This window comes from Schistocerca piceifrons, chromosome 3 (genome assembly GCF_021461385.2).
Source record: "Schistocerca piceifrons isolate TAMUIC-IGC-003096 chromosome 3, iqSchPice1.1, whole genome shotgun sequence".
Classification (NCBI taxonomy): Eukaryota; Metazoa; Arthropoda; class Insecta; order Orthoptera; family Acrididae; genus Schistocerca; species Schistocerca piceifrons.
In genome coordinates, this window is record NC_060140.1 from 197318535 (window position 1) to 197344136 (window position 25602).

Here is a 25602-nt window from a genome sequence, read left to right on the forward strand (position 1 = left end):
AAGTAAAGCATTTCTTTTTCTCGATACAACACAATATATAAAAGCGTGGAAAACTAGTTAATGGAAATAAACATATAATTAAAAGTGAATTGTCACCGCTATATGTCTTCATATTACGTAAAAATAGTCACAGTGTTCTGTAATGACTATCATGGATAAAATTATTCTGGTATATTAACGTCCTTGGAATATAATAACGGAGGAATACATGAATTCAGGTGGTTGCTAAGGATTACGAAGTGGAACACAAACTGGATGTATGAATGTTTTCTATAAATATATTCAGGCTCCCGCACTTAACTCTTGTGTCACCAGAAACGACGGTAATTTTGATGCGAGAAGAAAATAGTGCAGATGATGGTTGGTTGGTTTCAAAAGCGCTACGACTTCACGCCATCCAAAAATCATATAGTTTCTCCTATTTTGTCTTTGGTTTATTTGTAACACGATTGACATGTATGACGCCGCACTTGCAAATAATGTTCTCATTATAAACGCTGACGTCCAAAGAGGTTAGTTAGGCTGTGTTGCTAACTTTTATATGTGACAGGCGCCTGCGTTCGTGTCTCATGCGAAACTAAGGAAAAACGTTCAGTTGGTTGAATGAAAAGAAATTCGACATATTGTCGAATGTGAAGCTCTCAGCTATCCCCACTAACTTGGTAACTGTCGTTAACCTTGTGATTTAATTAAAATCAAAAGTCAATATTAAATTTGGTAGTACTTTCCAACTCCTCTTTATAGACATTAACGGCGTTACTTCCCGACCGCACGCAAGGTCACGAGCAGCTATTCGAATACGTAAGAATTTTTCTTCCAGGGCAGCAGACGGCTCTGAATGTGGTAATCACTTGAATGACATATTCTTCAGTGACCATGAGCTGGGCTGTTGTATTTTTAGCAGCAATATATTAGATCTGTATGAGAAAAATTTTGTGGTATAATCCTTTTGTAGGTGTCACAAGAAAAACACACTTAATATGGGGATTTCTACGGTGCTGTTTGATTGACATCATCTGTAACTATTTTTCCACCGTCTACTCGCCGTTTAGAGTCACGGGAATGTCACGTTTCACTATGGTGATGCACGAAAGAGTACGGAAGTTGGTGCAACGCACAGCGGTAAGACCCGGCGCACTGCAGATGGAAATACTCAGCAGTGTCATTCAGCTGCGTCGATTTCAGTGTACACCTCAACTTGTTTCTTGCTGCTTATGTTAATGCACGTATAATATGGACGTTTGGTCTTTCCAGTTTTCATAGTGAAATAATTAAAGGAATCGTGACAAATGTGACATAAACTGCAACTGCAATAGTTCTTTTAGGCTTTAATGTTTTCGAGGGAACGTCAGTCACAGAAATAGTGGCACAAGGTGGGGCTCACCGACTGCAGAGAGAGGCGTGGTTCAGACACGGAGTGCAGGTCCATACTAGCGACGCCACAGGGGTATTCTTTCTCTCCCTCCGCAGAACACATCATGAACATGCCGCCTTACATGCACAGCAATCAAGCCCCTGTATAATATTACAGACAGAGAATAATTCGCCGTGGTATCTGTCATATCTGGAAACAGTTCGGCACTAAATTTTGTCTGCTACTTTCCGCTATTATGAGTCAAAAATACCATTCCACCATATTAGAAGAATTCTAGTAACCAATACATTTTTCAGACTATGTCGTTGATGTGGTTACAGATGCCAGAAAGAAACAGAGTTTTCCGTAAACCATTTTCTCTTCGCATCAAAATTACAATTGTCGCAAACGCCAGAGCTACATTGGATGGCAGTTGTGGTTAATTTCATAGATAGGCGCGTTCAGATCTCGCCATCCCGTTATTAGGGTAACGTGTATTGACTTAAGCTTGTGAAATTAATTGCGCCGTGTTGAATGAGTGGCTGCCAGGGGCAAATCGTCAGGGCTATTTAGTGAGTCAGTCAAACTAACCTTTGAACCGGCCGCAGAGATTTTTACTTACGAACCTAATTTACTCTGCTAGCACGTTGTGGCTATATGTTTACTTATAACAAAATGTGAGTAAATACTACAAAGAAGCAGTGGTCAACTTAGCCTCAATCGGTTCACAGTGATCTCTGAACTGTTCTTATAACTATGAACCATCATAGTGTCAACAAGTACGACATAAACAGGAGTGTCGCCCAGCGACTGGTATTTTTTCAGCGTTTTAGTTTCAAGGGTATTATGTGACTGTCGTAGCGCGAGACCGAAAGGACGGCACTGCAGAAAAATTGACGTCAGATACAAACCGAGTTAGGTCTATAATTTAATCCTTAACGCTCAAACAACTTTCTGTTGACGTCCTCGACAACAGCTAATATTAAGGCAGTAGAACATCACGTCATTATCAAGAAACAGATGCCTTGAAACTGACGGGATGTTCAACTGCCGCTGAAATATCAATGGGTGTCGAGAAGTTTTTCTGTTTGAAAAAAAAAAAAGCAACGAAGTTCAAATCGGCCTGATGTTCTACTCAAGTAGTAAAACAGCTAACTCCGCAACTCACTGGACAAAGGGTGAAGTGACACCCTGTAACTCGGGGCACATAGTGCATGTTGCCAAAAACTCATAGGCTGCAATTATGACAATGCTTAGCACCCTGTGCTCAGCGTAGAGCCCTAGAGCCGAGCAGGAAAAGCTGATGAAATGAGGAATTTTTAACAAGTACACTCGTCCTCCCTGCCTTCCTGTAAGACTGTGTTAGAAACATAGCAATAATTGTACGTTCAGTGTATTTAGTTATGCTATCATTCTGTCTGCATCTTGAACTGGAGAAAATGATGATCTTCAGTGTGAGAGAAACTGCGACTAACACTTTGATAATGAAGATCTGCTGATTGCCTGCCAATTTTTCATGTTCTGGTCCGAGCCACACCGTACCCATGGTGTAGCAGCTGCCGGATTTGGATAGTTCACCGATCTGAGAAGTTGGTGTGTAGCCAGCATTCACCCCCTGAGGAACCTCAGATGATCAACTGAAAGCTGTTCGTGGATGTCATGGGCGCCAATGGGGCATCAGCAGATTCTGCAAGTGGCTGCACTAAGTGGGCTAGAGGACTGCCATAGTGCCATGCACTGATGCTGGAAATAAACACTTCTTAATGTTACCTCTGTTTAACTGTTCACCCCAGCCATCTCCTGCAATATTTATTTCACCCATAATAATGTGTAGTTGCCCTTTACAGGCTGAGGCGCTACATAGCATTATCTACCATCGAGTGCTGACTACGCCAAGGACTACTCCATACCATCGGCCAAACCAGTGTGGGTCACCTACCTTCATCTACAACTAGCTCCAGCCCCCGCCAGTTGTTCACTGTGATGCTCCTCAACATGTCGGTACTAGGGAGTGAATGAGGAACATCCTGCTAGTCTCCTCGTCATCAACCAATTTATGGACGTCTCTGAGGTGTCCAGGATAAGCAGTCTGCACTTGAGTGCACTTCATACTCGACCTACTGCTGGGGCTGCTAGCTGTCTGGTGCTTCCTCGCCATGCTGTCGTTGAATACCATGATATAGTGATGTACTCCTAAGGCCACTGACACAGAAAGTCTGTCATGGACAACTTGCTGCCTAGTGGCATCTACACAGTGGCAACACACTGCCTTTTGTTATGCTAACATGGGCTGTGCCAAATGAGGTTGGCGCACATTTAGACATGCCACCAGTGGATACTGTATGAGTTCTTGCTAAATAAAACATGAGGCTTAAATCTCTGCATTAATGAAACCACTCCAAATGGAGAACAAGAGCTTCACGTTCGATGCCCTTATCACCCTCAGTAATCAACCTGACATTTTATCGTGTCAATGACTACTGGACCATCATGACACTTACCCAACCATAACATTTAATTTAGATACTATCATTTTTCCACTGGATTCACCTGTGTACATATATCTCATATATAATGCACATATCTCTTGGTCTGTCACCTTCTCCCCCTCTCTACCCATCACTTCATTGTCTACCCATCTGTCCATCTTGCCCTCTCATCTCTCAGACCATCTCCCCTTCTTTCCCCACCTTCTGTGCCTCTCCTCCTCCCACTTACCCCTGTCCATCTCTCCCTCAGCTCTCTCTGTTCGTCTTCTCCAGCCCCCCAATCTCCCTTCTTCCCTCCCTCTCTCTCTCTCTCTCTCTCTCTCTCTCTCTCTCTCTCTCTCTCTCTCTCTCCCCATCTCATCCTCCTATCCCTCTCTGTACATCCTCTTCTGCCCCATCCCTCTACCCTTCCTCACCTGCTCACTCTTTCCCTCTCCATCCCCACTTACCCCTCTCTCTTCGCCTCCTCCTCTATCCATCTCAATCTTTCTGTAAGGCTTGCCATTTCTCCCATGTAGCCCCAGCGAAAGAAGTCGCTAAAGCAAGTTGATACCACTCCCACAACATGCCTCTTATGCAACATAGCCTTTGTGTGAAGGACCTGTGTTCCCATATTCCCACGACATGTAGGCCGCCATGAAAATCAGGGCAATGAAGCAGGCCAATACTACTCCAACACTACATGATGCCTGTTGTGCTGGGCAGCCTGCACATCATGGTCTGGAAAACTGTGTAGTGCATCTAACATGTAGGCTGCCCTGCAAAGCAGGTCAGTAACGCAGGTAGATGCTATTCTGACATGACAAACGTGTCATGCAGGACAGCCCATATAGCAGGGGCTGAAAAAAACACAGGCATGTCTGTATCTCCATAAATGAGCTGGAGCATTATAAACCTCACTGTGTTGGCCCTCTTGGGGCAAGCAGTAAATGTGTTAAATTTGGACTACTTCTGTCCAGGGGCCTGGGAGGAGTTCTTACACATAAATACATACATACATATGCACAGCGTTATACATAGGGGAATCACCTAAAACCCTCATCGCAAAAACTGCAGAAATAGAAAGTGCTACTGATGTGCTGTTTTCACAGAATGGATTCGTTGTCAGCGGCTCGAATTATTAGTCAATCAACAAATTGTAACAATACCTAAAAGGCGTCTTCAGGGTAAAATTATAGTAAATTAGCGTGACAGTGGTGTTTACTGCCCGACTCTAGTGCGAGTCGTTTACAAGATACAGTATTCTGAGAAGTTTCTATACCGATATTTCTTTGTGCCATTTGGTCTGCATAGTTGTGAGGTAAAATGTCGATATGTTTGTTTAGAGTGTGCTTGTGTGTTCCTTAAATGCACTGCGGCCTTGCTAGTGAGTTAGTATGTGATCGTCCACGCAGTAGGTCCTACCAACGCAGAAAAATCCAAAATGCTCATGCTGTGAGGACAATGCAGTAAGATTGCAGCAATATATTCCAATAGATATAAACCATTCTGGGAATTATTTATCAACGTCTTCAATCAGTTATGTGAATGTGGTAGTGTAACAGCTATTCAACGTAACAGACGGAGACAAGTGACGATAGAAGTAGAGGAAATTAATGTCGTTGCTGCTGTTGCAGTTGATCGGCACGTTAGGTATTGCGCTTTCACATAACGAAGTGGTCTAAGTCAATGCAAGTGTTCTACGAATTTTCCATCGACATAGGTTCCAACCATATCACATCTGCCGCCATAAAGAGCTGCATGAAGACGATTATTAGGATCCTGTTAACTTCAGTACATTGGCATTAAGGCACAATACTCTAGATGTATCATGTGTCTTGTTTAATGATAAAGCCACATTTAGCAATTATTGCGAGGTAAATAGCCGAAACATGCACTACTGGTCTGCTGACGTTATCCGGTTGGTCCTCAGAGTGCATGGAGTGTAAACGTTTGTTGTGGAATAGTAACCATTAGGTCATAGGGTCGTTTTTAATAGATGGAACACTGAACGCAAGCAAGTATTGCAGCCTCGTAACTCACCATCTTCCACTGGTGCTAAAAGACATTCCTCTGCAGACTATGAGGAACCTGTGGTGCGATCTGATGGCTGTGCAACCCATAGTGCACGAAGTACTACAGCATGTCTTCACAAATTGTTTCCAAATCGTTAGACTGGACACAGAGGACCTGCACCTTAGCCGGAGTGTTCCCCGTATTTGACGCCTGTAGACTTTTTTCTGTGGGAGAAGCTGAAAGACGTTCTCTGCAAGGACATATCCGATGATACTGCAGTCTGCTCGGACATCTTCCCTGAAATGCCAGTACACGTGCAACAGTCGCACCATACCAGTCTGGAAGTGTGTATTCCTGCTTCTGGCGGTCTTTCCGAACACAACCTGTGATGACCGATAGTCTTTTTACTGGTCAGAATACATATAACCAGTGTAAGCTCTTGTGTTGTTCTTCAGTGTGTGTTACCACGGGTATTTCTCAAGTTCAGGGTAGGAACTTTTCAAAATACAGTATCTCATAAACGACTCGCACTAAATTCCTGCAACAATCACCACTGACATTCTAATTTACTCCAATCAGTGCCTTAATTTCAATAGGCACTATCTCATTTACGAAAATGTATATTTCCACAAAAATATGCTCTCTACATGTCATTACAATCTGTTGATCGGATAACAATACAAGCACCTGAATACCAATCCGTTCTGTGAAAACAGCTCAACAATAGTACTTTCCATTTAAGGAATACTTGCGGTGTCAGATTTCGGTGAATCACCTTGTACATAAGCTAAGGAGTCTTTCTAAGATGAAACTACGCTACTGACCATTCAAATTGCTACACCTAGCAGAAATGCAGATGATAAACGGGTATTCATTGGACAAATATATTATACTAGGACTGACATGGGATTACATTTTCACGTAATTTGGGTGCAAAGATCCTGAGAAATCAGTACCCAGAACAACGACCTCTGGCCGTAATAACGGCCTTGATACACCTGGGCATTGAGTCAAACAGAGCTTGGATGGCGTGTACAGGTACAGCTGCCCATGCAGCTTCAACACGATACCACAGTTCCTCGAGAGTAGTGACTGGCGTGTTGTGAGAAGCCAGTTGCTCGGCCACCGTTGACCATACGTTTTCAATTGGTGAGAGATCTGGAGAATGTGCTGGCCAGGGCAGTAGTCGAACATTTTCTGTATCCAGAAAGGATCGTACAGGACCTGCAACATGCGGTCGTGCATTATCCTGCTGAAATGTAGGGTTTCGCACGGATCGAATGTAGGGTAGAGCCACGGATCGTAACACATCTGAAATGTAACGTCAACTGTTGAAAGTGCCGTTAGTGCGAACAAGAGGTGACCGAGACGTGTAACCAATGACACCCCATACCATCACGCCGGGTGATACGCCAGTATGGGGAAGACGAATACACGCTTCCAATGTGCGTTCACCGCGATGTCGCCAAACACAGATGCGACCATCATGATGCTGTAAACGTAATCTGGATTCATCCGAAAATATGACATTTTGCCATTCGTGCACCCAGGTTCGTCCTTGTGTACACCATCGCAGGCGCTGCTGTCTGTGATGCAGCGTCAAGGATAACCGCAGCCATGGTCTCCGTGCTGATAGTCCATGTCGCTGCAAACGTCGTCGAACTGTTCGTGCAGATGGTTGTTGTATTGCAAACGTCCCCATCTGTTGACTCAGGGATCGAGACGTGGCTGCACGATCCGTTACAGCCATGCGGATAAGATGCCTGTCATCTCGACTGTTAGTGATACGAGGCCGTTCGAATCCAGCACGGCGTTCCGTATTACCCTCCTGAACCTACCGATTCCATATTCTGCTAACAGTCATTGGATCTCGACCAACGCGAGCAGCAATGCCGCGGTACGATAAGCCGCAATCGCGATAGGCTACAATCCGACCTTTATCGAAGTCGATGGTACGCATTTCCCCTCCTTTCACGATGCATCACAACAACGTTTCACCAGGCAACGCCGGTCAACTGCTGAATGTGTATGAGATATAGGTTGGAAGTCTTCCTCATGTCAGCACATTGTAGGTGTCGCCACCGGCGCCAATTTTCTGTAAATGCTCTGAAAAGCTAATCATTTGCATACCACATCATCTTCTTTCTGTCGGTTAAATTTCACGTCTGTAGCGCGTCATCTTCGTGGTGTAGAAAGTTTAATGGCCAGTAGTGTATTTATGCAATATTTGCGGTGTAAGATTTAGGTGAATCACCTTGTACATATGCTAAGGCGTCTTTCTGATATGAAAGTCGTCTCATTTCACGGAGTAATAAAGTGTTTGTGCCCCCATCTTTGCACTTTTATTCGCCCGTTCAGAAGAGACCTCAGCAAGCTGGCTGTTTCTCCCATACAGGGGGCGTTCCGCAATACAGTACAGCACAGTACAGTACAGAACGACCACTGCAGCCCCGCAGCCGAGGATCCCGGCCGTCGAAGGACGCGGCGCGCCTGAGGGATCGCGGCTGATTTACGCGCGGCGGGCGCTATCAGCGCTTCCGAAGGCGGCCCCGGACCGCGCCCTGCTCCCGGGGCGGCAGGAAGCGGTCGTACAAGCGGGGCTATCGATACGGCCGGCGCGCCTTCTCGGGCCCGCCAGCGATGCAAATAAAGGCATCGCCGCTCCTCCGCCGACGGCGAGCAGCCCGTAAATTCCAACTACCCGGCAAATCCGCGTGGGACGGCAGGAGCCAGTGGAGCTACAACACCCAGCACCTCGTCCTCGGGCGCCATCCACTCGTAGAGCTACGAGCTCCACGAATCGGTTCTACAACGTTCAATCGCTCGATCCCAGTAACAAATGTACGGAGAATTATCTCAAACTCTCTAACAAGGGAACCTACCCATCGCACCCCCCTCAGATTTAGTTATAAGCTGGCACAGTGGATAGGCCTTGAAAATCTGAACACAGATCAATCGAGAAAAGAGGAAGAAGTTGTGTGGAACTATGAAAAAAATAAGCAAAATATACGAACTGAGTAGTCCATGTGCAAGATTGGTACCATAGGCAAGGATAGGGTGAGCACAGGAACGCCGTGGTCCCATGGTTAGCGTGAACAGCTGCGGAACGAGAGGTCCTTGGTTCAAGTCTTCCCTCGAGTGAAAAGTTTAATTTTTTATTTTCAGACAATTATCAAAGTTCAGGCACTCACACATAATCAACTTCATTCTCCAATATTCCAGAACATGTTCAGATTTGCTTGGACATATGCAGGATTTGCCAGTCTACACATGGAAAAAATTTGAAAACGTTAAAAACATGTTTTGACAGAGCACAGGGAAAACTGTGTGACTGTGTTTGTGTACATAGTTCCGCGTAGTCAGTGCGTACACAACTTTCCCACAAGAGCGCGCCCCGCTAACGACAACAGTGCAGGCGCAGCGCTCGCCCGTCTCCGCACTACGAGATGGCGCTGCCTTAGAGACGGACCAAATTCTGCTTCCGCCCATCCGAGTATTAATATGTAACGCAGCCAATGAGATTGCTGCTAACGTAGAACCTTTTCTCCTCGCGGATCGCACTCGCTCAGTCATACCTGAAAGCGCGAGGTATTATAACGAGTGTACAGACCTCCGATTAGTCAGTCTGCATTATTCTGTACCAGTCTATAGTCAAGTTTCAGTCTGCACTTAAGAAGATTATCATATTCCTGTACATAGCCATGAAGATAAATGTATAGACATAAGTATCAGAGGTATGTGAGAATAAGATTAACGTACCCAGACCAAAGGAACTTCAGATTGTCACTTGTAAATAGCATCCAGAATCAAGTTACGTAATGTCTATGCTTTTTATTATTCTAATAAATGTGTGGGAAAATTAATCAAGTACTGTTTAAAGTTGGTCACGGTCAATCTGCTACTCTAAGAGTGCAAGTGGCATTTCTATCGTCTGACCTAACGGCAGAAGATAAACACGCCACGATAAGACCACGAGACATATTGCTGACAGTCGCCTACTTCGTTAGAGCGACAAGTCAAATAATCTGATGATGTGTGTACCGAAGATCTTACAGTATGCACACCACACTGTGAAACTGTTGCATTCATTAGTTGCAGTTTATGTCACAAACGCTTATGTTTTCATCACTTTTTTGGGAGTGACTATCACATCCACAAGAAAACCTAAATCGGGAAAGGTAGAAGAATCTTTTTACCCATTCGGCAAGTGCACAAGTTAGGTGAGTCGACAATATATTCCTGTCATGTGACGCACATGCCGTCACCAGCGTCGTATTGAATTTATCAGACGTGGTTTCCTGTGGAGGAATCGGTTGACCTATGACCTTGCAATCAAATGTTTTCGGCTCCCATAGGAGAGGCATGTCATTTCGTCTACTAATCGCACGGTTTTGCGGTGCGGTCGCAAAACACAGACACTTAACTTATTACAGTGAACAGAGACGTCAATCAACGAACGGACAGATCATAACTTTGCGAAAATAAAAAAAGAAACTTTTCAGTCGAGGGAAGACTTAAACGAAGGACCTCTCGTTCCGCAGCTGCTCATGCTAACCACGGGACCACGGCGCTCCTGAGCTTACACTCTCCTGGATGTTGCCTATCTTGCGCATGGACTACTCAGTTTGTATATTTTGCTTATTTTTTTCATAGTTCCACACAACTTCTTCCTGTTATCTCGAGTGATCTGTGTTCAGTTTTTCAAAGCCTATCCACTGTGCCAACTTATAACTAAATCTGAGGGGGGTGCGATGGGGAGGTTCCCTTGTAAGAGACATGGTTTCACAAAAAGCCGTTTCTGTGCTATTGTGTTCTCTTTCCTCTCCTACTTGCTCTAAGCGTGAAATCATGGATAAAATATTTCAAAATATAACGTGATTGCTGTCTGGTCTACTCTCAAATGCAGTTAGACTAGCCACTAAGCTAAATGTATTTATACGCTGTTACACTCAGTGATGGCGATGGAGATGATGGCACGAAACACGAACTTTGGATAGCACCCACAAAAGTCGACTGCGAACTATGTGACAGTGTGAGGGAGTTGAATAGCGGCTTGCCCGTCGCACTATAGCAACGTTAGTCGACAGGGTACAAAGTATGCCATCACGTCACACAGCATGAACATAAACCATATTATCATTATGCTGGTATTATCGTAAGTTACATCTAAGTAATAAATTACACGTTATACAGATAAACTTTTGAAACTTCCAGCAGATTAAATCTGTGGGCCGAACCGAGACTCGAACTCGGGACCTTTGCCTTTAGCGGGCAAGTGCTCTACGTTGCTGCAGAGTGAAAATCTCATTCTGAAAACATGCCCCAGGCTGTGGCTAAGCCATGTCTCCCCCATATCCTTTCTTTCAGGAGTGCTAGTTCTGCACGGTTCGCAGGAGAGCTTCTGTAAAGTTTGGAAGGTGGGAGACGAGATTCTGGCAGAATTAAAGCTGTGAGGACGCGGCGTGAGTCGTGCGTGGGTAGCTCAGTTGGTAGAGCACTTGCCCGCGAAAGGCAAAGGTTCCGAGCTCGAGTCTCGGTCCGGCACACAGTTTTAATCTGCCAGGAAGTTTCATATCAGCGCACACTCCGCTGCAGAGTGAAAATCTCATTCTGGAGATAAATTTTTACTTAACATAGCGTCATAAAGCGTAATCGACCAGCCAACTGCATCAATTAACATTTTCACATATTGACCAGTCATTAGCTAGGTGATTATACTTTTACATTATATTATGAAAATTTTTAAGTGTATAAAATGTAAATTCTTACTTAGAAACAACTTACGATAACACCCAGCATACTATTAGGATTTATATTCATGCTGCATGATATGTATTGGCTAATTGCGCCTGTTGGCTGACGCTGACATAGGCTGACAGTCTTGGTGCTGGACTTCTGCTACTTGACTCCCTCATCCGACTCCCTCATCTGTATCTCGTTGCCACTATACTCGTTTCTAACCTGTTACATTTCAGTGAAATAGATGATTTCAAAACTTCCATCGGCACACTAACTTCCTTTTTTATTTCAGCTGCGGATCCTTTCGGTCTGGGCTTCGCAGTACACAGGTATTACGACTTGCAATGACAGTGCCGCCTGTTGGCACTTTCTGGAACTACTGCTTCGAAACTTCTGTGTAAAATTCTCTCATCTTTCACAGTAGAATTTGTTGTATTCCCTACTGATATTTGTTTCCATGTTTTTTTAATTTTAGAATCATTGATTCCTTCGTTGGACACGTTGCAAGTGATAGTCCAAAGTGGTAGAAACAAGAAGTATTTTCATTTTTATGTACACCACCACAAAGCTGTTAAAATATCTATGGCGGCACAACAACTAATAATTTGTTGCACACTTTCTACCGAAGTTAGAATCATACAATAATTTGTTTTACAAGAGTAAGTTCTATTCCAACTTGCTAGTAGTTCCTTTTAAATCGGATTTTAAAAATGCTAACTGTTTTGTTTGGATTTTTCAGTTTCTTTTAAGTGGACTCCTAAATACACACTTATCTATTGTTCGTCTATTGTAAGTACGGGACGCTGGTTCCCTCAATTATTCAGGTTGAAACTTTAACGTGTGGCGCACTAGTATAACCACCACAAGACTGACTGCAGTGCGTCTATCAATCTGATAGTGCTCTGAGAAGATTTTTGAGCGCCTGGAAACTTGCTGCTGTCAATACACCTTTAATAGTTTCTCATAACGTGCTTTATGATACTATATGCTGCACTATGAGTTATTTTGCGTTGTAGAGATTCTTTCCTTTAAATTTAAAAAGAGACTGATTTTTGTTCATAGTGCTTTCACAAATGTAATTTCCCTTACTGATAACCGTTTCTCCACAACATAAAAGTTTCCCGAATATGGCATCCATCATTTTTTCACAGAATACAACCGACGTTTTGGCCGTAGTTGGAGTGCTTCCTCTGAGTCCTTGGTGTACTTTGTTGTCCATGTTCTTTGTATTTCAACATGACTGCTCTTCTGAGGTGTGAGAAAGGTTTTTAGAATCTTCACATAATGTAATGCTCAGCAGTAAAATAATGACAAAATCTAATGACCCTGGGCAATAAAGTACACTAGTGGACTGAGAGAAAAGCCTGTGCAACTATGAAGAAAATATCAGTTTTATGCAGTGGAAGTCATGACACAGCACCTTCAGCAGAAGTCTTTCGCACCAAACGATTCTGACTGTGCAAACCTACGTGCTGTATCCTGGTATGTATCCCTTCCATCAGTACAGCCGTGTCCATTGGGCAACCTACTCGGCAAATGTAAACATCAAATTAACAACGTTTTTATACTCTGACTTGCAGGGACTGCACTTGGACCAGCAGTGCCAACGTCGCCTGAGGAAGCATATTATCACCACGCTATTTACATACCCCAAGCTCATGTCTGAAACGAAAGTGGGAAACATAACGTTCCTCTCAGCCTGTATTAAGGATACAGCATGGCTCAAAACCAGCAGTTCCAATTGTGGAGACAGATATGGTTACAGGTCCCCTTGAGTGGATTACCTACGAGTTCAGCGAGCGGCCAAGCTGTGGTCTTCGAGATGCCATCGTTTGACTATCCAGCTGTCATCATCAGTAAATATTTTGTTTCAAACATTGTAAGTGGTCATTTAACTCTCGTAGTTTGGAGTTTGTGTCAAGAGTGATTATATGTTACTCTTGTTTGCACCTTACGTCTAAGTGATATTTACTGGACATATGCAGTTCACATACAGATTTTTCACACGAATAAACTCTATGCACTTTGACTTTATTAAATGAGTTTCTTTTAGTGAAACTATCATTGATAGATACCTTTGGAACAATTGACAATTTAGGACATGTAAGGCAACACTCGACAATGCAGGCATGCTTTTCTCACTATTTTCGTAGATCTGAAGGTCGTTGTTCAACGATTGTAACCAGTCTTCTAAGTGTTCATTTATAATACGATTATTAGTTGTCTCAAAGACGGATTTAGAAAACGTCTTTCTTATAAAATGCAACTAGCTCTTTATTCTCACAAAGTAATGAGTGCTGTCGATACGGGTTGTCCAACTGATATCACATTTTTAGATTTTTGGAAGGCTCTTGACAACGTTCCTCACAAGCGACTTATCATATTGCGTACCTAACGAGTGTCGCCTCAGTTGTGCTACTGGATTCGTGATTTCCTGTCAGGAAGTTGGTAAGTGACGGAAAGTCGTCGAGCAAAACCGAAGTAATATCTGGCGTTCTCCAAGGAAGTGTTCCTGAACTATATAAGCGATTTAGGAGGCAATGTGAGCAGCCCTCAGACTGTTTACAGATAATGCTGTCATTTGGCGTCTTATAAAGTCATCAGATGATCAAAACAAATTGCAAAACTATTGAGACAAGATATCTGTATTCTGCGAAAAGTGTCAACTGATTCTAAATAATGAAAAGTGTGAAGTCATCCATAGGAGTACTAAATGGAATCCGATAAATTTCTGTTACAGGATGAAAAACACAAGTTTAAACGCTGTAAATTCAACTGAACGCGAATAACTTGAATTGGCACGGTTACATAGATAACTTTGTGGGGAAAGCAAGGAAAAGAGTCCCATTTATTGGCAAAACAATTAGAAAGTGCAACAGGTCTACTAAAGATATTGCATACAGTAGGCCTGTCCACCCTCTTCTGGTGTGACTTTTTTCCATTGCAGCAGGAACTTTTCATGAAATTTCAATCACCAACTTTATCCTCAGAGTGTGGAAATATTTTGTTAGCGCCCAAGTATATAAGGAGGAACGACCATCATAATAAAATAAGATATAGCAGAGCTCACACGGAAATATTTAAGTGTTGTTTGAGAGTGGAACGGCAAGGAAACTGCTTGAAGATAGTTCGATGAACCCTCTCTCAGGCAGTTAATTGTGAATTGGAGAGTAGTCGTGTAGATTTAGATTAGGAAGAAATACTTCTATAGTGAATAAGTAGTATTATTCGTAAGAGATCTTGTCGGAAAATTTTAAATGTTTGGAATGCTCGTCGAGAAATTTATGTGGAAGAGCGGCACCAGAATTCTCTTTTCTGTATGATTAATGTGATGGATGTTATAGCTGTTCGTTTCGCATCTGCTGTACGGCGTTATAGGTACCGAGTCGTTTAGTTGAGCCTGATGCGGCCGATATAAATATTGCGAATATAATAACTTAGAAAAATATACAGATGCGCAGAGACGCCTTCCGTTTCAGGGCAAATACACTCCTGGAAATGGAAAAAAGAACACGTTGACACCGGTGTGTCAGACCCACCATACTTGCTGCGGACACTGCGAGAGGGCTGTACAAGCAATGATCACACGCACGGCACAGCGGACACACCAGGAACCGCGGTGTTGGCCGTCGAATGGCGCTAGCTGCGCAGCATTTGTGCACCGCCGCCGTCAGTGTCAGCCAGTTTGCCGTGGCATACGGAGCTCCATCGCAGTCTTTAACACTGGTAGCATGCCGCGACAGCGTGGACGTGAACCGTATGTGCAGTTGACGGACTTTGAGCGAGGGCGTATAGTGGGCATGCGGGAGGCCGGGTGGACGTACCGCCGAATTGCTCAACACGTGGGGCGTGAGGTCTCCACAGTACATCGATGTTGTCGCCAGTGGTCGGCGGAAGGTGCACGTGCCCGTCGACCTGGGACCGGACCGCAGCGATGCACGGATGCACGCCAAGACCGTAGGATCCTACGCAGTGCCGTAGGGGACCGCACCGCCACTTCCCAGCAAATTAGGGACACTGTTGCTCCTGGGGTATCGGCGAGGACCATTCGCAACCGTCTCCATGAAGCTGGGCTACGGTCCCGCACACCGTTAGGCCGTCTTCCGCTCACGCCCCAACATCGTGCAGCCCGCCTCCAGTGGTGTCGCGACAGGCGTGAATGGAGGGACGAATGGAGACGTGTCGTCTTCAGCGATGAGAGTCGCTTCTGCCTTGGTGCCAATGATGGTCGTACGCGTGTTTGGCACCGTGCAGGTGAGCGCCACAATCAGGACTGCATACGACCGAGGCACACAGGGCAAACACCCGGCATCATGGTGTGGGGAGCGATCTCCTACACTTGCCGTACACCACTGGTGATCGTCGAGGGGACACTGAATAGTGCACGGTACATCCAAACCGTCATCGAACCCATCGTTCTACCATTCCTAGACCGGCAAGGGAACTTGCTGTTCCAACAGGACAATGCACGTCCGCATGTATCCCGTGCCACCCAACGTGCTCTAGAAGGTGTAAATCAACTACCCTGGCCAGCAAGATCTCCGGATCTGTCCCCCATTGAGCATGTTTGGTTCAAATGGTTCAAATGGCTCTGAGCACTATGGGACTTAACATCTATGGTCATCAGTCCCCTAGAACTTAGAACTACTTAAACCTAACTAACCTAAGGACATCACACAACACCCAGCCATCACGAGGCAGAGAAAATCCCTGACCCCGCCGGGAATCGAACCCGGGAACCCGAGGAGCATGTTTGGGACTGGATGAAGCGTCGTCTCACGCGGTCTGCACGTCCAGCACGAACGCTGGTCCAACTGAGGCGCCAGGTGGAAATGGCATGGCAAGCCGTTCCACAGGACTACATCCAGCATCTCTACGATCGTCTCCATGGGAGAATAGCAGCCTACATTGCTGGATATACACTGTACTAGTGCCGACATTGTGCATGCTCTGTTGCCTGTATCTATGTGCCTGTGGTTCTGTCAGTGTGATCATGTGATGTATCTGACCCCAGGAATGTGTCAATAAAGTTTCCCCTTCATGGGACAATGAATTCACGGTGTTCTTATTTCAATTTCCAGGAGTGTATAAACAGTGTCGGCTGTAAAACGAAGTGTGCGTGGAGATAGGGGGCCGTTGTGTCCGTGCCAAAGCAAGCGCGCGCTGGACGCACGTATAATGGCACCGATAAACACTCGTAATGAAGTTTAGCGAGAGATTAAAAAAGCGACGGCGACGCGATTGCTCGTAAATAGGGGAGAGACGCGCATCCCGTGCGTAGGCGCACGTGCGAAATGGTGCGAGTGTGCGTGTGTGTGGTCCGAATATTAGGTTAAAAGTGTCGGCAGTGACCACCACAAATGGACACGCTACGTACTAAAATTTTATACACCGGCCGCTCGTCGGCAGTTACGACGCAAGGGCTTCGTCTGCTGCTCAGCGGTCGCAGAATTTTTAAGCTATATTTGCAGGCGACGAACGCATTTGAACGTAAACTTTTTTCCTTTATAACCAACACGGAATAAATGCCACACTTTTATTTCTTCTCGTACCCCATTCGATATTATCCCAAAAGGAGCTTGGGCACATCGTTTCGGCCTTCCAATGCTCCATAAACTGCATAACACGTTGGCAAGATATCTCAGTTGCGAGCATGAACTGCCCCCATGATCGCGGCACATCTAGCGTATAGTGCTCAGTTTCAGTCGTGTGTTGAATATAACTGTAATTTTTGATCAGTCACCCGTACTGAATAACATTGCAGTTATCTACGAAGTCTGAGGAAGAGTGCAACAAAATTAATACATCTCCAAAGAAAATATCTGCTTCTTTTAAAAGTAGTGATCGGAGATTATGTCCTCGAATACGTGCAGGACTTTTAGGAAGTAATCTGAAACATATTTATGACAAAACTAACAACTGTAACTATCTTCTCAGTAACTACTGTCAGGCCCTTCGAGGACTTAAAAGGCCCATCATTTAGTCGCAGGACACCTAATATACAAGGAACTTAACCAGAACCAAGTAACTGAATACTTGTTAGATTAAATATATGTTCCGTGTTATAGATCGTCAAGGAACATAAAGCTTGTCATTAAGCAATCCATACTATACAGGGTGATTCAAAAAGAATACCACAACATTAAAAATGTGTATTTAATGAAAGAAACATAATATAACCTTCTGTTATACATCATTACAAAGAGTATTTTAAAAGGTTTTTTTCACTCAAAAACAAGTTCAGAGATGTTTAATATGGCCCCCTCCAGACACTCGAGCAATATCAACCCGATACTCCAACTCGTTCCACACTCTCTGTAGCATATCAGGCGTAACAGTTTGGATAGCTGCTGTTATTTCACGTTTCAAATCATGAATGGTGGCTGGGAGAGGTGGCCGAAACACCATATCCTTAACATACCCCCATAAGAAAAAATCGCAGGGGGTAAGATCAGGGCTTCTTGGAGGCCAGTGATGAAATGCTCTGTCACGGGCTGCCTGGCGGCCGATCCATCGCCTCGGGTAGTTGACGTTCAGGTAGTTACGGACAGATAAGTGCCAATGTGGTGGCGCTCCATCCTGCTGAAATATGAATTGTTGTGCTTCTTGCTGCGAACAAATGCTTGCTGGATGCTTGTTACATTTTCATCACTCGTTCTCGGCCGTCCAGAACTTTTCCCTTTGCACAAACACCCATTCTCTGTAAACTGTTTATACCAACGTTTAATACACCACCTATCAGGAGGTTTAACACCATACTTCGTTCGAAATGCACGCTGAACAACTGTCGTCGATTCACTTCTGCCGTACTCAATAACACAAAAAGCTTTCTGTTGAGCGGTCGCCATCTTAGCATCAACTGACGCTGACGCCTAGTCAACAGCGCCTCAAGCGAACAAATGTACAACAAAATGAAACTTTAAAGCTCCCTTAATTCGCCGACAGATAGTGCTTAGCTCTGCCTTTTGTCGTTGCAGAGTTTTAAATTCCTAAAGTTGTGGTATTCTTTTTGAATCACCCTGTATATTTACAATAAAGGTGAGATGATAATGTCCCTTCCCTTGAATATGAGTGAAATGTTAATCTTGGATACGGAATGAGTCAAAATATCTTAAACATTTTTCTTCTTTTAAAGAGGTAATGTCAAACTTGCAAAAGAACATACAAATGTATAAAACACTGAGGTGGATACGATAATTCTCAGGCTATTACGGCCGTGTACTATCAAACACAAAATCATTTTGCAACACTTACTTGCATTGATCACATTATTACACGAAATGACAAAGGATGTACACAATGAAGAGAACTTCGTCTGTTGTCTGTGCAGTCCCAGAATTTTATAGCCATTAGCGCAAGCAATATATGCTTCTGAAACCAATCTTATTTTCTTTATTACCAACAAGGAATAAATGGAACATTTAAACAGGATGCAAGAAAACGGTATGGCCAAACGTTATTTCCATGTTAGAGCTCAGTTCCTATTTCCCTTTATAATCACATTAATCATGGGAAGCACAGAGAAACATAATGTACCAACATTAGATGAAATGTTTTCTTATATTAAACGTTCATAATACCCTCTTGGTTAATTTGGTTAGAATTTACACCCAGTTGTAATTCTCAGGTTCACATCCAGTTCTCGTTTTTCTTATTGAACCAAGGTAATTTTGTCATGTAACTCACGTCATTGCTTGTGTTGACACAATATTAATTACACTGCTCTACAAGAATCATGTGCATACCATCAACTGTTTAATCTTTGTGATGGGCTTGGTTTCCGGTACAGTGCAATGGAAGAGTACTCAAATGTGGAGTTGACAGATGCCCATTTACTGTACGGACTACCAGATGGTAACTGCCGTGGCGCTCAACGTTTGTATCTGGAGAGATTTCCAGAACTGCCTTGCCTCTACAAGACAATGTTCCATGCAACTGATCGTCGTGCTAGGAAGGAAGGAAAGTATACACCTACTACTAGTGGCTGGGAAAGACCTACAAGGACGAGAGGATCTTTTTCCTCCAACTGACCACAACCTAGTGTCATTGTAAGACAACTACCTGCAACAATTAATGCTACATGAGAACATGTATCCATACCATGCAACTTACAGCGTTTGCAGGAACAATCGCCATCTGGTCTTCCTGCATTGGTTCACTTCTACGACTGGTCCATTCAACAATGGATCGGTGGCCTACTTTATTGTAAATGTGCTGTTCACGGATGAGGCTTCGTTTCAAAACACGTAATTAATGTGATGAAGAGTTCTAGAAACAGAGCTGTGTCACTGAAATAAAGCTTTTCCGTATCCCATGTCCATACAATATACATTATTCAAAGCAATTAGGGGAACATGTTAATCAACGTCCAGTATGTTAAACCCATTTTACACAAGTGGTCCCTGTGGTGTTATTGCATGACTTCAGATGTTCGCTTTCAATGTAGGCAACAATTAAAATCATTCGCCATCTATTGGCTGTGGAATGCATTGTACTGTCAGGTGGCCCCTCAGAAGGATGTGAGTACTGGCGTCACAGTTTTCTAATGAGGTACAAAGATAGCAGTTGTCATTTGTCGACACTGTATTCAACCAAGCCCATGCAATACGACATCTGAATACAATTCAAGTATCAAGGGCGGACTGTTTGATAACGAAAAAAAAGGGAAAAAAAGACATTCCTTCGGCTTGCTGCAGATTGCAAATGTAAATGCCTCTCCACGTGTCATCCATAGGTTGTGGACACGCTACAGGGAAACAGGTCAGTACATAAGGCGAGTTGGAGAAGCCAGCCGACACAGGAAAGCCCCACGTCAGGACCGATATCTGGTCATTTCTTTGCGTCGTTGTGCGGATACCACCAGAGCACTGGTAGCCGATTTTAGAAGAGCCACTGGAACGCTGTGTCCGATAAAACTGTAGTGAACAGGTTACGAGAACGTACCGTAAGACCCAGACGTCCTGTTGGAATACCCCTTCTGACATGTCAACATCTGGCAGCTCGCCTTCAGTTTTACCGGGCCAACGTCAATTGGCAGCTTCGTCACTGGGCAAACTTGTCATTCAAAGACCCATATATTCTCTGATGCAAGGTGATCGCTGCATTCGTGTGCGGTGATTCGTGGCGATTGGTACGTACAAAATGTCCAGAAAATCTACAGATTTCCAAGGCCCTGTGATGTTGTAAGGAGGCTTCGGTGTTGAAGCCATACTGATCTTGTCTTTCTCCATGGTCACCTTATCGCCAAACAGTACGTCGAACAGACCATGTTGGATCATGTGGTGGCTGCTGCATTCGGTGATCACCCTGAATTGCTTCTATCGCCAGGGCCTATGTGGCGGGAGTCATCAGTGATGTCTTGCAAAGCCTGGACATTGACGTAATGGAATGGGGGCCGGTGAGTCCCCATCTAAACACCATCTTGAGTATGTGGGACATGCTTCTAAGACCTGTTCGTCCTGTTTCACTCCAGACTCTCCAAGAACTCTCACGGGTTCTCATTGGAGATTGGAAACTAGTACCACAGGGTGACCTTCATAGATTTATAGGCCTACGAATTATTCCACGTGGGTGCCAGGAAGTGATAAACGCTCACAGATGGCATGCACATTATAGAATCTCTTAAAATCCAATGAAAAGCGCCCATGATAACGTGATAAATGATTATTTCCCCTTTATTTTCTACTCCTGTCTGACATTTTAGTCCTTTTTCGAAAATGTAGTGATAATTTGTGACGTACGAAATTTGTGAAAGGTACAGGTACAAATTGGTAGTTTACCCAGTACTCAGTTCATGCTCACTGGAACAGGACAGACGGCCAGAGGTATGCTCCTTTAATTCTTTTGAGCAGTTTATTTTCTTTCTTTGCGTTTGAGGAATGTTTCTTGATAGCTCGTCCGTAACTTTTTGCTACACCCAGTATTCTCTTATTTGGTAAATGGGTTAAAATCCAAAGAAGCTTGGGTAAATCGTCTGACCCCAAAATAATTCATAAACTGCTCATTCACAGACCTCAGTGGACCTTCTTTTCTTATTACTATCACGTTTTATCAGTTCCTGCCATGGACCGACTATTTGCGTGCATCTCCTCTGTCAAATAGTGATAGTTTTCACTCATTATAAACAGTTGAACGTCATTGTATTTTTGAGTATTCGTTTGTAGTGAACAACATTATAGTTACCTAACATTCCAGTGTAACGATCTGGTACGTTCGAGAATAATGCTCTCTGAATAATTGTTGTGAAAAGTGCCAGACTTAAAATATCTAGAACACATTAAATATTGGTGGACTTAGCGGTGAAGTCAATTATCGCTTAGTCTTAAAGATGAACCTTGGATACTAAGAAGAGTGTCATAGTCGAATTAGCAGCTAAGAAACGATGGGAGACGTAATGATGAAATGCCCATACTTTAGTCACGTTTAATCGCACAAATGAAACAATACAAGAAATGAGGAATGAAGACCAAAATGTACAAATTAATGCCTGCTCCTAGTTACCTATAGACTTCCATACATCATCTCCATTTTCCACAAAAAATGCTCTTCTTTGAGTCGCCAAGTTTACCTCTAAATTCAAAGTCACCAAACTTCGCACTTGTCACAAACAACTTCAGCAGACACTAGGTCTCAGATATTTAATAGCATCCCGCTAACTACCAATCCTCTCTTATTTATGCCCTCCCTCGACCTTTCTTCAGCTCTGCACACTATAACTTAGGTGCATGCATGTGCCTCCTAGGTGTCAGAAAAGCTTCCTCTCAACTAACTTTGAGCCACTATCTGGTATCACCTGTGTCTAAATCTGTTCCCTCTACTTCCTACTACAAATTTAACGTCTCAGACAGGCAACAGCTTATTTTGACTTCTTAGTAGGAGTAAGTAATACGAAAACATAACAACAAAACGCAACAAGATTACTGTTACGCGAGAAAGACAGCACCACGGTCCTGCTGCCTCTACCATATAACAAGCACAGGGGTGCTAGTAAGTAAGATAAACAGATGAGGGTAGGTACATGCTCTCATGTAAAATACTCTCTCGTTAAGCACGAGCCTGGAATAATAGGGAAAACTCCTTGTATCAAAAAGAAGTAATCTCCTCGAGGTACCGTACAGTGGATATGTAGTACGCGCTATCGGATCACAAGTGTCCGATCACCACTACGTAACTGCGGAACGTATCACCAGATGTCACGAAGGTGGACCCGCCGGTATCAAAAGCCGTGGGGCGTTATGTGTTGTAACTGTATAGTCGATACGGAAAGCTCAGTGACTTCGATAGTTGACTAGTCACTGGATGTCGACTCTGTAACAAACCCATCATGGGATCTTCAACGCTTCTAACGCTATCCAAGTCCACTGTTGGTGAAGTGTTTCTGAAGAGGAAACGTGAAAGAACAACAACAGTGAAACCAATACCAGGCTAAGCTGTCGATCTGAGAGGCAGGAACTACAGAACATTACGGAGGGTGACTAAAAAATCGCAGGATATCAGCGGAAGGGATCACTCTTAATTTCCAAAGTGCTACCATCAGCCCCGATAGTACAGTATCTTTCAGTTGGTAGCTAAAATGATTGGGAACAATGATGGAGCAGCTTCCCACAATCCTCAAATTTGTGTAGTCAAAGATAAGCGACACTTGTGGTACTGTAAAAAGTGACGTCAATGGACAGTGGATGAGGGGAAACGAGTCATGTGGCAGTCCGATGGATAGGTTTGGGTTTGGCGAAAGCCGCGAGAAAGTTACCTGCCGTTAGGTGCAGTGTCAAGCCTGAACTATGCCGAGGTGGTGGTGTTGCGGTATGGGTGTGTTTTTCGCGGATAGGCTGTGGCCCTTATTGCAGTTAAGGAAACGATAAATGCGGACGCATAAGAACACATTTTTCAGTGCTGTGACAATGCACCCTACTGTGGACGAGCCTTTCTAGGCGCTTGAGTCCTGAACGGCGCTGCTGCTACAGTCGCAGGTTCGAATCCTGCCTCTGGCATGGATGTGTGTGATGTCCTTAGGTTAGTTGGGTTTAAGTAGTTCTAAGTTCTAGGAGACTGATGACCTTATAAGTTAAGTGCCATAGTGCTTAGAGCCATTTCATCCATTTCTTGAATGCAGCCTATCATAAAGCAGCATTTGTGATGCAAGGCTTTGTGCACCATAACATTCCCGAAATGGACTATCCTCATCAGAATTCTGGCCTGAACACAATTAAACACCTTTGGGATACAAGACAGTAAGTCACCTTCTCTCTAGACCCTACCGTCCAACATCACTACTTTCTCTCTTTCGGCCATTGAGGAAGAATGTGATGTTATTCCTCCACAGGTATTCAGATATTTCATGAAAGGATACCCTGCAGAGCTAAAGGCATCTTAAAGGCGAAGGGTGTACACACCATATAGTAATGACCACTGACAGATGTCCAGATGCTTTTTTCTTTCAGATAGTGAATCTGGAGACGCAGATCTAGGTTATGTACTCGTAAGTGCGTTCCCCATAGAGAATCTTTAAGCGGCCCAAAGTGATGATAGTCCGAGGGTGCCAGGTCTGGACTGTAGGGTGGATGAGGCAATGATGTCCAACACAATGTGGCGATGTGCTCCCGGGTTCTGAGACTTTTCTGTGGGCGTGCAGTATCGTGTGGGAGCAAGATTTCTGCTGCATTCTTGTTCTATTGAATACGTCGGAAACGGTTTTTGAGTTTACTCAGAGTCTTCACGTATGCCTCTGATTGAGAATGATGCCACTACAGGGACTGTTTTTTGTTTCCGGAGCAAAGTGGTGCACCCAGCTTTCATGACCCGTAACGATCCGTAACAGAGAGGCCTCTCCGTCGGTCTCAAAATGCTCCAACCATTCAGATGAAATGGCCTTTTCTTTGAATCTTGTGGTCCGATGTGAGAACTCGTGGAACCAATCGTGAACACCTCTTTGAATATCCGACAGTCTCCATCACTGCAGACGCACTTCCAATGCTGACCGACAACTGCAGAGCCAATTGTCGGTTCTGAGGCGTCGGTCGGCACGAATAATGGCGTCCACACAATTCAGCGTGTCTGGAGCGTGGCTTATCATGGAACTCTGTGTGTGCATTTCCTAAGGGTGTAACTTACTTTGCCCATCGTCCTATCAACTGCAGCATCGCGATACACTGCACACCAACGCTTATGGATGTTCACCATGGTTTCCTTTTCTGCACACAATGATTCGATAACACCACGCTGCTTGTAACATGAGTCGCATGTAGGTGCCATTTTGACGCAGTACTACGGCTCTGCCGTCTGCCAGAACGGTTCGAAACTTCACCGGTGCACAGAACAAACATCAAATGTGAAGTACCAACAAGGACGTTTGTCTATATATATTAATAGTTTTTTAAAAAATGTGGGGCATTACTTACAGAACGACCCTCGTATTCAATTTCTTTCATTTCGCAATAAAATAGCATCACTTCACAAGCTGTAGGTGAAGAACGAACTCTGAAGAAAGCAGTAGCAACAAAGACACTCATAATTAACTTGAACCCCATGACAGCTTCTTATGCTCTGTCAAAAGTCTCTCTCTGTCTAAGTCTGACCATAGACATATAACTCAGTAATAATAATGCCCTGTAGCTTTGTTTTGCTACATGTTGTTAACCGTCGACGGCATTTTCCCTACGTCAGCCTAGTAAAAGAACCGCTTCTAAATCCACTAATCATCTGTTTTGATTCATGGGAAGCACAGGTATGATGCACGAATGGTGTACAAAGTATTGTAACCAACAGAATATTATATAGAAGTTAAATATTAAACTGCAGCATCAATCGATTACAATGATTGCGTCTCAGTGTTATGTGTCAACTGATTTGTACGAAAAGGAAGTAAAGTCCTGGCTTGTCTGAGGACGGTCTTCCTTTCGTTGTTTCTAAATACCAGAATAGCAGTGTACTTACAGTCTCATACGCTCATCTGGATATACGCGCTGAACAGCTACTTCACTCACCTGAAACAAGATGAAAGGAATGTAATTAATATGTTCAAAAAAA